The sequence below is a fragment of the Molossus molossus genome, unplaced genomic scaffold (genome assembly GCF_014108415.1).
Source record: "Molossus molossus isolate mMolMol1 unplaced genomic scaffold, mMolMol1.p scaffold_m16_p_12, whole genome shotgun sequence".
In the NCBI taxonomy this organism is placed as follows: Eukaryota; Metazoa; Chordata; class Mammalia; order Chiroptera; family Molossidae; genus Molossus; species Molossus molossus.
Genome location: NW_023425347.1, coordinates 41,187,925 through 41,206,444, shown reverse-complemented (window position 1 = coordinate 41,206,444; position 18,520 = coordinate 41,187,925). Strand labels below are relative to the sequence as shown.

General features: G+C 39.6%; 1 protein-coding gene across 13 annotated transcripts in view; it reads left to right on the top strand.

The window, feature by feature from the left end:
- ADGRL2 (adhesion G protein-coupled receptor L2) overlaps window positions 1–18,520 on the top strand; it is a 224,414-nt gene that overhangs the window by 14,903 nt on the left and 190,991 nt on the right. Inside the window, exon 1 of one of the 13 annotated variants that reach the window (XM_036256095.1) lies at window positions 15,796–15,843. The exons of 11 other annotated variants lie outside the window; for them this stretch is intronic. The gene's annotated coding sequence lies outside the window, so the exon portion shown is untranslated. Of the gene's footprint in view, window positions 1–15,795; window positions 15,844–17,291; window positions 17,340–18,520 lie in introns of those variants that run through there. One more of the 13 variants, XM_036256096.1, reaches the window with a different exon arrangement.

Here is an 18,520-nt window from a genome sequence, read left to right as displayed (position 1 = left end):
GTATCACCTTCGGTAATGGGGAAGACAGGGTAGAGGACAGACCACAGGAGAGAAGGACCAGTATCGACCAGCTTCACCATTCATTCAGTCATGGTTCTCTCTGGTCTCATCAGTAGGTCATGCATTTGCTGGGCACTGGGGGGTCACGCAACAGCCTCTTTCTTTGTGTGACTGTATTGACTTTTCCTGCTTTTCAATTTTCAATCCTTATTCTCTCTTTGCCTCACCATTCGTAGTTACTCTTGTCATTTTTATTCCCATCTGTGTGTAAATCCCTTAAGTTCTCTTTGGGATATGAAGGGTTAAACATAAATAAATAAAAGTTAGTGTGCCTATTACTGTCTGTAATTGTGTTTAGCTCTTTCAGAATATAATCAGTTTCACAGATATCCTTCTAATGTATGGATTAAAAAAAAACTTAGCACTTTTGACTAAAAAAGAATGAAAATCATAAGCTCTGAATATAACTAAGAATGAGTGGATTCTTCAAATTGCTTACTTAAAATAAAACAATAAAAAATACCAGCAACAACACTGGTATACATGTGATAATAAATTTTACATAGTCAATATGAAGCTACATATTTCAAAATGTATTTAAAAAATTTTTTTGCTATAATACAATCCAACATGTAAGAATATTTAAAATTGTTCCACATTAGCTTGTACAATATTAGGCATTTATGGAGCAACATATTGAAGAATTATCAACTATTTTTATTAATGGTGACAAAGTTATAGTGAATATTTGAAGACTTCTTATATGCCAGGTAGTACCTGTGTTAATTCATATAACAATCACAACAACACTGCAAAATATGTGTAATTTAAAAAAAAAATTTTTTTATCCTTACCTGAGGACATTTTTCCATTTTTTGTTCAGATAGAGTGAGAGGGCGAGAGAGGAAGAGAGAGAGACAGAGAAACATACACGTGAAAAGGACACATTGAGTGGCTGCCACCCACACGACCAACCAGGGCCGGGTCAAATTGCAACCGAGGTACGTGTCCTTAGCGGGAACCGAACCCACGTCTCTCTACACTGCAGGCCGACACTCTAACCACTAAGCCAAACTGGGCAGGGCAAATATGTATAATTTCTATCCCCACTTAATAAATGAGGAAAGAAAGAAACAGTTAATAAAAAGATAACCTCTATAACTTGCTTAAGGACACAGCTCAAAAGTGGCGGAGCTCAGATCTGAACCCAGGTGGTCTAGTCCAGATTCTAAGTTTTTAAGTTATGTTGCTTTCCCTAAACAAATAACTAAATAAATAAGCATCTTAAAATTAACATTAACTAAAGTTAACTGAAGTTACACTTTACTTTAGGAGGGCTTCTTCAGATCTTTTTTAAACATCTTTTTAAGGTAAGGGAAAAGAAAAGGTTAATCTTCAATATAGTTTTAATTTATAAAGTAATGTCTGTGGCTTTTTTGAAAGGATATGTCAAGTGCTTCAGTGGTAGTATTTCAAAAACTTTTGCAGAGAAAAGTGATTTAAAATGGTACTTACCAAATTCTTGACTGTACCGAATTGCAGAATTTTAAGTAAGAAGTGAATATAAATGATTTCAGCTTGGTATAGCTTCATTGGATGCTTATTAAGCATCAAGAAAAGAAATTTTGCTTCTCAATGTATGTGTTCTGTTAAGACTCAAAAATAATAGTAAAAATGTTTCATATTTTTATATGGACATAGACTAAGTTAATTGGCCAAATTAATTATCCATTTTTATGTATTCAATATATCTTACAATTTGGCAAAAAAAAAGTGAAAAGGAAGAGAAAACACAACTTTTGAAAAATAAATACTATGATTACTAGAAGCTCAATTTTATTTTTGTCCTTTAGAAGAGGCTTGCTTGGTGAAAAATACGTAAGACACTTTTATTTTTTTTTAATTTTTAAAATTTTTTTTATCCTCATCCGAGGACATTTTTCCACTTTTTGTTCAGATAGAGTGGGAGGAAGAGAGAGGAAGAGAGAAACATCACTGTGAAAGGGACACATAGAGTGGCTGCCACCCGCACGACCAACCAGGGCCGGGGAAGAACTGCAACCGAGGTACGTGCCCTTAGCGGGAACCGAACCCGGGTCTCTCTGGACCACAGGCTGATGCTCTAACCGCTTAGCCAAACCGGCCAGGGCCGTAAGACACTTTTAATATGAAGGGGACCCAACCACATATGCCAACATCAGTTTCTAGGTTACACAGGAAATTGTGATGTTTTCTTTTAAATGGAGGCTATCCCAACAGTTGACAGATATAATTGTTCTAATAAAGTTTTTTTTTTTTTTAAAATGTTTGTATTCATTTTAGACAGAGAGAAAGAGATAGAAACATTGATGTGAGAGAGAACATTGATCAGCTGCCTCCTGCATGCCCCCTACTGGGGATCAAGCCCACAGCCTGGGCATGGGCCCTGACCAGGAATGAAACTGTGACCTCTTGGTGCATGGGACAGTGCTCAACCAACTGAGCCACACTGGTCAGGGCTGTTCTAATAAAGTTTTAATGGTGAAGCTACTTCGATAATTCTTTAATAAAATAGTAGGCAGGTGTTTGTGTGTTCTGAAAAGAACAGTTGAAAGTTTTATGAAACTGTTAAATAAAGGAGAGCAGTATCAATAGCACTACTACAATGAGCACAAGTGGTCTTTTCAGAATTATATATTACTACGGATTTTTAACTGATATAAAGGATATTTTTAAAACAATATAACTTGTATGATTCTTTAAAAAACTAGCATGTTTAATATAGGTGATTTTCACTTTGCGGAGTAATTCATTATGATCATATTATCTACTTGACATACTGATATAAAAGAGTTATTTTCCATGGAAAAGTATTTTTGACCTATGATCATATTAAAATTTGTATATGAAAATATAAAATCAAATTAGGAATGATAATAATACAAATAAGAAACATAACATAAATTTGGGATAGTAAAAAAATGTTCCTAACGCAGTTTCAGTTGATACTCTCAATTCTAAGAAAATATTCCCATTTGAAAAGTATATTCTTAGGAAAGAATATTTTTGATCATATCTGAGACCATCAGTTACTTCTAGTACTTTTTAGTAAAGACTTTGCTTGTTTGCCTTAAAACATTTTGTGTTTAGCTGTTTCTGCTACACAAGCATGTCTTAATTATTTGTTTAACTAATGGCTTTTAAACTGTGTATTAATCCTTAAAAGGGTGTTTGTTCACATGTGTTTGTTAGGTTGAAAAAGACCAAGCCTTTCATTTGTCCTCCCTTGGTGAACTATATTTACGGGATATTAAATAATACAAAAATAATCCAAATCATGATTTGTTACTGTCAAGGCATCTTACCACGTAGAGAAACCAAAGAAAGAAAAGAAGGCAAGAGTAAATAGCAGTTGAGTGTTGGAGAGTGGTGTCAGCTGGGGAGAAAAAGAGGTAAATGTGAATATAAGCAGAGAGAGAATTAAGCCAATGAGTAAGAATAAGGGCGGCACTGTAACTTCAATACTGAGCTATGTAACAAGTGCACAAATGAGATAGTATATATGCAAATCATTTGGACAGAGTGAAGCATTATTACTACAATTTAATACATTTCTTCATATCTTACAATGTATATTGACAGCATAAGTCACACTCGTTCACATACAAATTATCAATCACTGGAACTCAAAGATTTAAATGTTCATAGAATCAAGGAAGAGAAGGTTAATGAGTGAAGGGCAGTTGGGAGTAGGTTGAATTACATATTCCTGTTATGTATCTCTGTCCCACTTTGTAGAGATATAGGTGAAGATACATTTCACTTTCCATTAATGCCACTGTTAAGTAGAACATAAAACATCACAAATTGGGCGGTTCATTGCACGAGATAAGTTGCCTTGGTTTTGAAGAGGTAATATATATGCCGGGTGGGGAATATGAGTGAGTCAGAGAGCACGTTTGTTTAAAAGGGAAGGTCTCTCCTGCCGAATGTTGTTATGAGGTAATGAATGCAAAATGTCGCCATATCTTTCCTTTTTTTTTCAGAAGCTGGACATCTCTATTTTGATTTTAAAAGTTGGCAAATAGTAACTTAAAAAAAATACAACACAATATACCATGTGACCCATTTATGGGGCCGGTAAATTGAATTTGTTGGCTAGATTTTATGTAGGCCAGCAATCTATTGTATACAATGCCAAGAACAGGGCATATAAAGTTTAGTGAGATTTTGAGGAGCTAATTGTCTAGTAGGGGAGAAATCTATCAATAAATACAATGATGTGTAATGTGTTATGATAATCAATGTTTGTTTTGATAGTCCTTCAACACAGAGAAATTCTGTGTCATCAAAGAAAGAGAAAATGATATTTAGTGTGATTTTCTTAGATAGCAAAGTGTTTAAGAAAATTTCCTGTTTAAGAAAATATAATTAAAATTTGCTGGTGATTTGGCAGGAAAAACATAGTTAAAATGTTTTCTGGCTCTTGGACACAGAGGTCTTGTCTTTGAGTGCTCAGTGAATCATAAATGAGCGAAGATAAAAAGTATGATACTTTTTACCATAATGTATAAAATGTCAGATGTTTTGCCTTTGAATAAAACCAAAGTACTAGGGTGCAACATATAATCCTTGAAAAGCTTCATGTAAGTCCCATTGATTCTAATTTCTGAGGTTCCCTAGACACATCTTTATCTTATTTAAGATGGGATAGGAAAAGTAGAAGGGAGAAGGACTATTCCATGTAAAATGGGTCAGTCCCTTTTCAACTTCTCTGAATTCAAAGCTTCAAATTAATTTCTGCCTTCCTTGAGCTCTTTCCCACCACACACACACACATACACACACACACACACACACACACACACGCACTCAATAAGGTAATTGATAGTGCTAGAAACTCATTGAACAATTTGTCTATATCTGCATTTCTATTTACTTAAAAGCACACACAAAAACATTATTACTAAATTAATTTTTTGGAAAACACATTTTCATTGTAATCACTAATTTGTTTAGATATTAAAATATGTACATGCAGTGGGCCTATGAACATATTTCAATAGTTTGACTAAACAAATTTGTTAATAAATCAACTTATGTGTTTATATGTACACTTATGATAAGTATATTTGTATAAGATTTCTAGGTTATTTGATTTATAATATCCATACCAGCAAAACAGTGTTACAATATTTGGATAATAAGTAGCTTTATAATTGAACTAAATATCATAATAGCATTCATGATTATAGGATCATAACTCATTTATTCCCTAAATACTTTTCAACAACCAACTATAGCTCAGGCCCTTTGTAGACATTAAAGAGGTCTCTGTTTTTGCAAACTCTGAGAGAAGGTGCAGTGTTTAAAAAATTATTTTGTCTGGTTGGTGCATACCATTCTGAATATCACGTCTTGCATCATATAACTGACAGGTATTTGGGGGAATCATATGGTCAGGGAGGGAGGAGCTTCCAGAAGGAAGTTCCAAAAAGGAGTTTTAGGTATTTTAAACTTTTTTTTTTTTTTTTTTTAATCCTCACCCGAGGACATCTTTCGATATTTTGTTCAGATAGAGTAAGAGGGAGAGAGAGAGAGAGAGAAACATCGACGTGAAAGCGACACATTGAGTGGTTGCCACCCACACGACCCAACCAGGGCTGGGGACAAACTGCAACCAAGGCACGTGCCCTTAGCGGGAACCAAACCCGGGTCTCTCCGGACCGCAGGTCAACACTCTAACCGCTGAGCCAAACCGGCCAGGGCTAGGTATTTTAAACTTTAAAAAGACTATTGTATTCCCAAGAGTTCATGAAGCTACTATGGGATATCACAGACCTTTAAAATTTGTATTAGACTTTGAGGGCCTTTCATACCTCCTCACTAAGGTTTGAGCATTGTGGGTAATGGGTATAAAATGTATAAAGTAAATGTCACCAATAGACTGAGATTTTAGTATGCATAAAATTAGACCCTTCCTGGAAAATTAAAGCCAAAAGAATATGTTGAAAGGATGGTTTACAAAATTAAAATAAAACGGAATGAACCACCAAAACCTAATATAATGGAGACGGGAACAATACCCTAAATGAAAAAAGTTTCCAAAGACAGGTGACTACACACACACACACACACACACACACACACACACACACAAACATAGAGCATGTTTGAAATGAAAATTGATGACAACCTGTCATAATCATAATTTTTTTTTACAATTTTTTTTTTATCCTTACCTGAGGACATTTTTTCGTTTTTTGTTCAGATAGAGTGGGAGGGAGAGAGAGGAAGAGAGAGAGAGAGAGAGAAAGAGAGAGAGAGAGAGAGAGAGAGAAACATATACGTGAAAGGGACACATCGAATGGCTGCCACCCACACGAATCAACCAGGGCTGGGGACAAACTGCAACCGAGTTACATGCCCTTAGGGGGAACCGAACCCAGGTCTCTCTGGACCGCAGGCCAACGCTCTAACCGCTGAGCCAAACTGGTCAGGGCATAATCATAATTTATTCTATAACTTTACCAAAGTTGGAGAATTGGTCAATCATTTTCATTGTTTTTATGAATAGAAATGAATCTTCAGGGGGAAAAAAGAACAATAAGATCTATTTGAGAGAAAATTTTGTGAAGTCTGTAAAGAAATAATGTATAGTTAAACTTCCTGAATGCCATGCATATTAAGCACATTATATAAATCTTGATGTCCTAATTAGTTTTATGGATCTACTTATACATTTGTGTGTATACATTTCTATTTTCCCTTCGTATTTGCCCTTCATTTCCACAGATGATTTATTTCTCTGGGGAGAGAATATGTTTACCACTTCCCAGTATCACCTAGAGCACTGAATTGAGGATTTCTACGAGTATTGAATAATTTGCCTTTATTATCCTTACATTTTGAAAAATATTTCAGCCTACAATCTCAGTAAAAATGCAAAATTAAAGATGAGTTTAAAAAATAATGTGCGCATTCCTCTGGCATTCAATCACCCTGTTATACCACGTGCAGCCCAAATGGCTTCCAACAGGGGTCCTCACAACCAGTGGGCGATTGAAGAACACACGGCAGCCACACCAAGGTGCACCGCTGGTGTCAAGGACAATGTATTCTGAATTCTATTTTGTATTTCTTCTGTGATGTTGAGCCAGAACACAAACATATAGACACAGATATATACATATACATGTGCATATATATAGATTTTACAGAATTTAAATAATTCATTCAAATAAATTATTTACATGATTTGAAAATTCCTTTGTCAAACAGATTAATGGAACCTTGTTATTCAAAAGATAAATCATTTTATGTGAAGTGGCAAAGACTTCAAGGGCTAATAAAGGTTTTATGAGAGATAAACTTTTAATGAATTAATACTTCTGCATGTACTTATTTTCCATATACACACAAATGTTTACAATAGTATTTATGCAAACATTTCTGATGGATTTTTAAAGAAATAGTATTCAGGGTTTAAAATAAAGTATTTTTATAGATTTGATTTTTAGGAGCTGATGGGTTGTAACTCACCAAGTAAGTAGAAGGAGGTTTAAATAACAGTGCTGTAAATGTTATTATTTGTGCAATGAGACAAAATAAACTTTTTTCTATTTGTAATTTATATGAATCCATAATAATTAGTCCTGAACAATTTTATATATGTTGTTTTTTATGGTTCAAAAAAATGTATTTAGCACTCAAGCCTTTTTTCTGTGTAGGTCTTAATTAGAAAGATATTTTGCTCTAGAAAATTATGGTGAACTAGTATTTTTATAACAAGACCTTAAGACCCTGGGAAAAATTTTAAGGATTTTTATGGAGCTCAGCACACATTCTTTAGCTAAATTTTGGCATAGTTTCAAATTGAGACTCCAGTGAAATTCAATTGGTTTATTTTATAATTAAAAACAAGGAAATCATAATAACAAAAATATATAATGTATAGCACTCGTGTTTATAATAGAAACATCCATAAAGAAAGAAACATGTTCTAACTTTTCTCATTACTCCAAAGGGAATTGCATCTTTAATCACACAAAGCACAACTGCTTTCTAATTTTGTTTAAAGTGTTTCAGTACTTACAAAAACCAGATCAGGTTATTGTAAATCTAGAGCAAATTAGAATCATTGGCCTCTGCTCAGCTCCATGTAAGGGTTCTGTGTAAATCATAAATATAATGGCACACTAAGACACACATCTGTTTCAGTTTTGTAGAAGTTAATAATCTAACTACAGAGTATTTAAACACTTCTTTCATTAACTGGAAAATTGAAGCAAAGATAGACTTCCCTCAGCTATAAGGTGCAATATTTTACCCCCAAATTTTGATAAGCTATAAATATACCTAAGTAAAGATAGTTCTATAAATATTCAATATACTATCTATTTTTGACATTACATGATTTCCCATGTATAGAAGTATTCAATATAAACAAATAGGCAAGTATTATCATCTCAAATCTATACCTGCATAAAATATCTTGATTTTTACATATCACATTAAAAATCATTTTGCAGTAGGGCAGTGGAGAGAAAGTAAATTTTGAGTAATTATATAAAATGTCAAAACTGATCTTTAAAAATATTTTTCAGATTCCTTATTTGATTACCCATACGTTTATTTTTAAATGATAAACGATAGTCTTCTGGGGATCCATATTATGTAAAAATAGTTTATATTCTTGGATTTCTTGAACATTTATATTTTATAGCTAACAATCTGACTCAACTTTTCTATAATTTTATTTTAACAAACTATAAGTATTTTTCATGTTATTTCCATGACCTTTTTCTTTGAGGCATGCTACTTCACATGTAGCGGTAACCCAGTATTATAATAGATAACTGTGTTTCAATTATCATTAGATAATAAACAGGAAATTAGTTTTTCGTGCAGTGTATTCTACATTGAACAATGAAATATATGTGGTTTGAATTTGGGTCATTAATTCAAGTAGTAAGAACATAGTACTAATTAAATTGGTGTCATAAATTACATTCCCATAATGAAGGGGAGCACTCTTTTAAAGCACTAGTAATCCTCTGTAGTTGTATTGTAGATATGTGATTTCGGTAACCAGGACAGTTGGATAAGAGTGTGGATGGGCCTGGCCAGTGTGGCTCAATGGACTGAATGTTGTCCCATGGACTGAGAGGTCCCGGTTCGATTCCCAGTCAGGGCACATGCCCAGGTTGCAGGATTGATTCCCAGTAGGGGGCGTACAGAAAGCAGCCAATCAATGTGTCTCTTTCACATTGATGTTTCCATTTCTCTTTCTTCCCCTCACTCTAAAAAAATCAATAAAAACATTAAAAAAAGAGAGAGAGAATGTGAATGGTTCAGTATAACACATCTCCATCACTCAAACAACCATTCAAAGAATATATTGTCCGGGTGATGGCGTTGCAACTTCTCTTTAATGTAGAAGAGCTGGAGAAGTTATTTAGGTGTTTTTATTTTTTAACCTAAAACAATTTTTTTTTCCCATTGGGTATCACTTAACAAAACCTTATCATTACCAAATTATTTCAGTAGTTCTTTGAGATGTAAATGACATTTTAGTAGGATTCTTAATTTGAATGCTAATTTTCAAAGAAATGGACTCTTTTCTAAAGTACTTTTGCTTATCACCAAAATATATCACTATTACATCATTGTTGAGTTTAGTACCTGAGTGACTGATTTCATAGTGACCTCAAGAATGCATTGTAAAGGGTTGCAATAAGTTGAACACTCAATATTAAAGATTTAAATTATTCTTGAAAATAGAAATAGCAACATTCTATTATCTTATCAAGAAACTATGATGAGAGCTAGGTTTAGAAGAAAACTCGTTTCAAATTGCTGTTCTCCTTTTCACAGGCTTAAATTTATTTTTACTAAAATATACACAACAAATACAGACAGTTTTAAAATAAAGAATACTGACCGGCCAGTGTGGTTCAGTGGTTGAGAGTCGACCCATGCACCAACAGGTCGTTGGTTTGATTTCCAGTCAGGGTACATGCCCAGGTTGTGGGCCAAATCCCCAGTGCAGGGCATGCAGGAGGTGACCAATCGATGTTCTCTCTCATCGATGTTTCTATCTCTCTCTCCCTCCCTCTCCCTCTCTCTTCCTCTCTCTCTAAAATCAATAAAGAAAAAAAAATAAAGCATACACATAGAATTTTAAAAATAACTATCATATTAATTATAGAACAAAAAATAAAAAATGTTGTAACAGCTAATAAATACAATCAGAAGAATAAACCATATTCAAGGTGAAACATCTCATGTTACACAGTGTTAAACTACAAAATATTTTCAAAACTGAAACAAAACAATTTGTGTGTTTAGAAAATACTAAGAGTATATATTACAATTATTATTTTATGCTATCTCATTAAGAAAATGTGTAATATGAAAATATTAGAAGTGTTATGTAATTGTACCTTTGACTCACTTTCCAAAACACAAAGAGGATATTTGCGAGTTTGTTTCCTGATTCTTTTTTAATTTTTTTTCTTTTTGTCTTTATTGATTTTAGAGAGAGAGGAAGGGAGAGGGAAAGAGAGATAGAAACATCCATGACAGAGAACATCAATTGGCCACCTCCCGCATGGCCCCCACTGGGGATGTGGCCCACAACCTGGGCATGTGCCCTGACCAGGACTAGAACCGGTGACCTCCTGGTGCATGGGTGGATGCTCAACCACTGCGCCACACTAGCTGGGCTGTTTCCTGATTCTTAAAAGCTTTTTGCAAGTTTTGCTATACTACAGTGAACTATGACATAAATAATGAAAGTCATAGTCTCAGTGGCACTAAAAATTCAATTTGAACTTCTGTGAAATTGCTGTTTAGTTAACTTCGAGGGTTTAGACTCAATGGAGTGGAGTTGTCTCTCCTATTGACCACTGCCTTGCTTCTGTTCTCACCTATGCTATGCATGATACTTAATCAAAAACTGCCCATTCCAATATTTTATATGTAAAGCTCAGAGTTGTAATCTTAGGTTACTCTTAGTTTACCTTTGAAAATAAAAAAAATAGCCCTGGCTGGCTTGGCTCAGTGGTTAGAGCTTCGGCCTGTGGTCCAGAGAGACCCGGGTTTGGTTCCTGCTAAGGGCACGTACTTCAGTTGCAGTTTGTCCCCGGTCCTGATTGGGTTGTGCGGGTGGCAGCCACTGGATGTGTCCCTTTCGCGTCAATGTTTCTCTCTCTCTCTCTCTTCCTCTCTTTCCCTCCCACTCTATCTGAACAAAAAATGGAAAAAATATCCTCAAGTGAGGATACAAAAATAATTAAAAAAAAAAAAAGACATTTTGTCTATATTGCTGAGAGAGGTTTGATATATTAATAAAAGGGAGGCCTATTTTTAAATGACATACTTATAAAAAACTTGGTTCAGAGTATTTATGTTGAACAAAATCATTATTATAAAATGTTTTAGGTAGCATTTTAATAAAATGAGTGTTCTTATAGTTATACTTCATGGTTTGACAGAAACATTAATAGAATATGATCTACAAAATCCAATTCTAGAAGATCCTCAAAGTGTAGAGATTAAAAGGAGTTATGGGAACAATCTATGTGAAAGAAAGACCAACTCTGAGTTCTGTAAGACTCAGTGCAACAATGATTATAAGGGATTTAAAAAAAATTGCTTGCTTTTGAGTATCATAATGATTATGCTATAAAAATTTTATAATCTGCCCTGGCTGGTTTGGCCCAGCGGTTGGAGCGTCGGCCTGTGGACCAGAGAGACCCGGGTTCGGTTCCCACTAGGGGCACATACCAAAAAAATAAAAATAAAAATAAATAAAAATTTTATAATCCTTTATATACAGGTACAGATATAAAAACATTAAGTGCACAGCAACAGTCACACTACCATTTGTATTGCTGAATATTTTTAAAAAGTATTAATCACAAAATGATAGATACTTAAGAATATATATGTGATTATATACATCTAAATAACATCATTAAGTGTAGTACACCATAATCATTTTCATACTATAGTTTAAAGTGTCATTATTTCTGGAGAACATATCTCTGCATTTTAGATAAGAGTTTGGCCTTCTTGGACAAAGATTTAGACAGCCTGGAGAGAGTCAGGAGAATAGTTAAAAACTTACTGGCTTTGCCAAATGCTTTCATATGTTTCTGCTCTCATGGAAAATGAGTTTTGATTTCTTTTCTGCCTACATGCATGGCAAAGCTAAAGTGAAAAACAAAGCCAGCAACTTTCAACCAGTTCTAGTTAAGTTTGGTGTTCACACAGTGCTTTGATCTTCTCTAGTGCTTTACAACATTTTCTAGAGGCGGCAAAAGCAGCTTCAGCACTAAGCATCGTTGAACAGTAACAGTGAAGAGGACACTGATTAAGTTGAGGATGACATCTAGCTCATTTTATTTCCATTTCATATCGGAAGCTAGAACAGGGTCCGGAGTTTTGTGTTTGTTTTAGTTTAGAACTCCCACGGAGCTCTCATCACAGGCCACAACATGTCCCCCATAATGAACCCAACCTACCCTCACTGATTGTTCTCTGCCGCCGTGTAGCTCAAATTTCACACGATTTTTGGCTCACTCTTAAGTTCCAGATCTTCTCTCCACCCCACCCCAATGCCAGAGTGGGGCAGTGAAGAAGTTACTCACTGTGTTCTACCACCTTACAGCAACCACAATATTTTGTAACCAAGCCCACTTTCATACGTCTTCAGATTCTTTACTTTTGTACCCAAACTATTGTTATTCATACATGTATTCTGACAAGTACTTCATCACTTCCCTCTACACAAAAATGCTTGGATGGTATATAGCTTTAAAAATTAGCATAATTTCTGTATCAGAAATATGTGAACCCAATGAATAAAATAATCTTCAGTTTCTTTACAGTTGGTTAAATTAAAAACATGAGTTACTATGGTTGGAAAAAACATGTATGGTTAAAATGTTTGAAGCCCATCAATCTCTCTAACCACATAAGCTAATGAGTTCCTTCTGTTTTCTTTGAATGAAATCACCATGAGTGGTTGGATGTTGATTTAACATAAAACAAATGGAAATGGGTGTTTCCTTTGTCCTTTGTAGAATTTATTTTTAAAAACAATTAGCAAGTATTATGAATAAGTCAATGATTTTGCCATTACTTACATAATAATATAGTTTGAGTAGTTAAATTGATTGCATTGTGGGGAATGCATAACATACTCCAACTCCCCTTAACTTGCTAACATCTGCAGACATTATTAAGCTTCTCATTTCATTTTTTTCCTACCATAACACCTGTATTGTTATAAATTATGTTTTGAATTGTCATGAAATGTCAGGCAAATTATGTTTTCTGGATGTGCGTGTGTCATTTAAGTGTTTCTTTGTAATGGCAGATTTGTGGCTAACAGCTTAATCTTGAATATATCAATGCAATTAAAAGCTGTTTCAATTTCTCCTTGTGGGTACAAAGAAGGTTGAAGCATTATTATGTGTAAAGTACAAGGAAAGAATTAAAAATTCTTTAATATTTAAAACATTATCCTAGAGAAGGAATGCATTTTAGATGTAATTTTAAAAACACAGCAAGCTTATTATATTCTCAGAAAAAAGGTGTTGAACCCTTTGAACTCTATAAAATACACATCCTATAGAAGTAAAATTAAAAACTTGTGTGAGGCATTTTCCACTCCCTATAGTTTTAACCCACTTCTGACAACTTCTTCCCCCTCTCATGCATCCTTTTTCTGTATGTGATATAGTCCTTTTAGAAACACAGTGGAGAGTGACTCACTCATATCTAGAGCATCAAAAATGTCAGACCAGTGAAATGTAGACAGTGGGTTCTTCCAGAGATTCTTTCTGAGAGTTAAATAAATAAGTAAATAAGCCAACATATGGCCAGCTTAATTCAGGCAAAAATTTCTATTGATTACTCACTAAGCTCACTAAATAGAAACTTCAGACCAAGTTTTACCTCCCAAAGGAAAATAGGATTAGACTGATCTATGCACTCATTGGGGCTTCTTGTGAATCATGCCCAGATGAGTGAAAAACCTTCAAAGATAAACAAAAGAAAGGGCTAAAATCTTTCAGTAAAAGCAAATTATTATTAGTTTGACATATTTTGGTTTACAATCTTGAATAAAGTAAATTTAAATTCCAGAGACCATGATATAAATGACCTCTGAGGTTTGAGAACTCTATATTTCTGCCTTTTGTTCAATTAAAGTAGCCTCATTTAATTTTCCTAGATCGATCTATTGTATGTATATATTCTGACAGATGTAAAAACTTAGGTATATAATAAGGTTTCCTACGAGCTCTGGATACCTGACTACTTCATATCCTGCATCTATAATATTTCAATTATATTATCTAAGAAATTCCAAATGGAAATGTTTATGTAGTTTGTAACACAAAAGCTCTAAGTGGTTCTCTTACCTTTTGAAATAGTGAGAACATTAAAAAATCAATACATTAAGTAGAAAGAAATTTGATCATAGAGAATTCTCGTTTTAATTTGAGAGTTATAATGAATCAACCAAAAGAGCATGTTTCAGTTATTTGTACTTGTGTACTTTTAACTTACAGTTCTTTTTACAAGTTAAGAACAAACTTGACTAGTAGCTGGATTTACTTTACTACTACAGGTATCTGGCTTTGTGACAAAACACTGATAGGTATTTGGTCTTCATGTTTTTTGCACAATCTGCTGTTGACATTTTAATAACATTGTTGTTTGAAATGATTTCTGAAGTATGATGACTGCAACATACCCACAGCAACAAAAAGTACAGATTGTTTCTGAAAGCAAAGAAGATCAAGTTTCGTTGTATTTACTAGAGATTTAAATCTTGGAAAATCAGTTTTTCTTGAAAACCAGTGCAAACGTGCTTCTTTAATCGATGGTTGCATACATTAGCAGAACCAGTAATTTAGAAATACACCTGAAAACTCAATCACTTTCAGCTCAGAAATTTTATGATTTTAAAAAAAAAAATCCAGGTTTGATTTTCCTCGCATGCAGAGGACACTTTTAAACATTTTTCAAGCATGATTTGCCCCGTCGTGGTCTGTTCTCGTCACCTTGGGATGCACCGTTGGCGCTGCTTGGCTGCTTACTGACACCACCAACAGAGAAGTGCAAGGAAGTGTGGTCAGAGGACAAGAGAAAAAGCAGTTTCAATGTAAGGAAATGAGGGAAACAGACCTAACTGCGATGAATGCACTTGCGAGTACAGAGCCCTGTAGTCTCCTTTCCTTCCTTTGCTTATCCTGGTGAGTTTAATCAAAAACAAACAAAACGCTCTTGTGAAATATAGTCAATAAAGTCAAAGTTTGGCTAGCTCTCTGTAACTACAAAGAAAAAGTCATCGCAATTTTAAAAAATGTAACTTTCATTAACGAGCGCGCCGGAAATCTCAGGTATCAAAGTCACATTAACCCTGGAGCGTCCCCCGCGCGCCGCAGCCGGACGGAGGCAGCCGCGGCAAACAGACGTCCTTTCTCCTCGGAGCAGTCACACAAAAGGAGGGCTGCGGAAACTAAAAGTTTCGGGGCCTCCGGCTCGCTCCGCGGAGAAAAGAGAAAACCTGGAGACAGGGTGGGTAAAAGACGCATCCTGGGCGCCTCTTCCAAGTGCAGGCAAGGAGAAAGCTCCCGGGCCTGGAGGGGAGACGGGAGGGGGCGGTGAGCCGCTGGCCAGCCCCCTGCGTCCCGCCTCCGAGGCCGGAGCTCCCGTTTCTGCCGTGCTCTCCCAAAGTCTCTTCGCCCCCTTCCAGAAATAAATAAATGTTTCAATTTAAAGTGCGTGTGTGTGGACAGGATGGAGAGCGCGCGCCGGCGGAGCGCGCGGAGGACCCAGCGCGCAGTGAGTGGAGTTTGGGGGTGGGGTGGGGGTAGGGTTTGAATGGGTGTGTTGAGGGGGTGGGGGAGGCTGAATGCGGAGTCCGGGGGCTGGGGGGGGGGCACCGAGGGGTGCCGAGCCGAAGGGGAGGGGCGCTAGCCACCGCAGGCTGCCTCCGGGGCGCGTTCCGCGGCCGTGTGCGCGCGTCCCTCGCCGCCGCCACCCGGACTACCCTGCGGCCGCCCCGCCGGCGGAGCCGGGGCCGGCTAGTCCTCGGGCGGCTGCTTGGCGGTCGCCACCCGAACAGCTCGAGCCCGTAAGTGTCCCCTTTCGCTCCCCTCCCCCTGCTCGGGCGCCCTGCCGCCGCAGCTGCTCAAATGGAGTGGAAAATGGCCATTGGGCGGCAATGAGTTATAGATTATCTGCTCCACGTTTTGTACTTAGCTGCCTGTAATCTTCTTTTGAGTTTGCCTGAGCCCCTTGCTGGAAAAATCAGGAGGGAGAGATTTGTCCTTTGCCGCTGTACACGCTAATATGTTTATATGATTAGCCGAACTCGGGCGGGGGGTGGAGGTGGGGGTTTGGGGAGTAGGAGGCGGCTGGAGGTGACTCCAGTTCAGACCTCGCCGTGAGTCTGTGTCAGGACTTCGCACTCCCCCGTCTCGCTCCCTCTCCCTCGCTCCCTCTCACTCTCTCACTCTCTCTCGGCTCTCGCACACACGCAGAGGTGCCGGAGCGCAATCGGGAGCTTACCGGAGAATTCCTTGGGATTGTTGGGGCCCATCTCCCCTCCGTGGCTGTGCGTGACGTGGCGGGGCTCTTCCCTGCACCCCCCTGCTTCCCGGGTCCGAGTTCTCGCCTTCAGCCTTTCGTGGGGCAGCGGCCACTGCTCAGCCTCGGCCCGGAGACCCGAAATGTGAGGAAGGGCCGCCGCTGTCTCTCGCCCCAGGCCGCAGGGTCGGCGCCAGGGATGCCTGTGGGGCCGGCGTGGACGGCAGGCTGAGGGGCTCGGCGGGACGAACTGAGTTGGCCTTGCGCCGCCGGCGTCTGCCCGCCCCTCCCGCGGCTGCCGCTCGGAGGGGACTCCCAAGTCTGCGCACCTCTGTCCGGCTATTGCCTGCGCCACCCCTTGCGCTCTGATTCCCGCATTTTTCATTTTTATTTTTTCCAAGGGAGCGTGCGGTCTGGGGGTGTGTGCGTGTGTGCCAAAGACCCCTCTCGCGGAGCGGCGAGTGGGAAACTGCGGGAAAATGTTGACCTAACCCCTGGAGCCGCCCGGCGCTGGCTGCTTGGTCGGAGGAGGCGGCGGCGGCGGCGGCCGAGCAGGAGGACGCTCCGAGCCGCGGCGCCGTGTCCGGCGGCGAGCCGCGGCGCTGCCTCCCGCGCGGAATCCACGGCCAGCGATCCGCTCGCGGCCGGCCTCGGTCCTGGCCGGCCGGGGTCGCCGCTGCGCTCTGCGCCTCTCCCCGCGCGGCCCCCGCGCCAGACGGTCCGCCCCCGGGGCGCGCTCGCAGACCGAGGTAAGAGCCGCAGGAGCAAACAATGTGCCTCTGTGCGGGGCTTCGGAGACCTGTTTGCTTTGCGCCTCCTGCCCCCGGGGGTGGCTGCTGGAGGTAGGGGGAGCCGCGGGTGAGTTGGGGCTCCGCTGTTTGTTTATGTTCCGCCGGGCCGAGGGGATGACCGGCGCTCGCTCGGGCTGCTCGCCTCCTCCTCCTTTCCCCCACCTCCTGTCCTCGGAAATCGATACGCAGAACTCCCAATCCCTTCCAGCCTGCTTCTCCTTTTATCGGGGAGCTGTTGCAACGCTCTAGAGGCTTCTGGTTGCAGGGGGCGCTGGGGGGAGAGGGGGGTAGGATTGCGTTGTGCATATTTTGATTTTTTTTCGAAAGCTTGGGTCGAAAGGTTCCGTTCACCTTTTTTCATAGTGCATCTGGGGAGGGAGGATATGAGGCGTGCCCACGGCGGGGCTGCTCAGCTCGAGGTGCGAAGCCCTGGACCCCACCGCCCCGCCCGCCTGCAGACCCGTCCCGGGCTGAAAGTGGAACGGGGAGGCCAGGCGCTGGGAGCGAGTTCAGGAGAAGTGGACGGTGGGGGAGGGCTGGGTTGAGTTGTTTCGGATTGTTGTTTCTTCTTGTCGGCAGTTAGGTGGTGTGGAGAGGCGAGGATGACAGCAAAGCGCAGCCAGATGTGGCCGGGCCGGCTCTGGGGCTGGCAACGATTAGGGGCGGCCGGGTGGGGCGGGAGGGTGGCGGGGCCGGGCACCCGCGGGTCCTGGGGAGGGCAGAGAACCTCCCGGACCCGCAGTGAGAGGGCAGCAGCGGGCCGTGCTGGGCCTGTGGGAGAAGTTACGGGTTCCTGGGATGGCTGTGCGACTGGGTGCCTCGGAAAGCCTGGTTGGTAGGAGGGGGTACCCGGTGGGGAGCGGCGGGGAGAAGTAGGCGTGGGAGGAGCGCGAGGAAAGGGGAGACCCCCAGGCTAACCGAGCGTGGGCTTCGTGATTGGCTGCGGCGACCAGCTCCTCTGGTGGAGAGGTGAGGGCGAGCGAAGCGACAAAAGCGCCCCGGCAGTGGGGAGGCAAGCCTGCAGGACTCCTGCGCTTCGGATCAGCAAAGTTTGTTCTTCTCACCGAACTACGGGGCTTGGCGCTTGGGTTAGGGAAAATCGCTGGAAGCTTTACTCTGTGCCAAAGAGTCGCTAAACG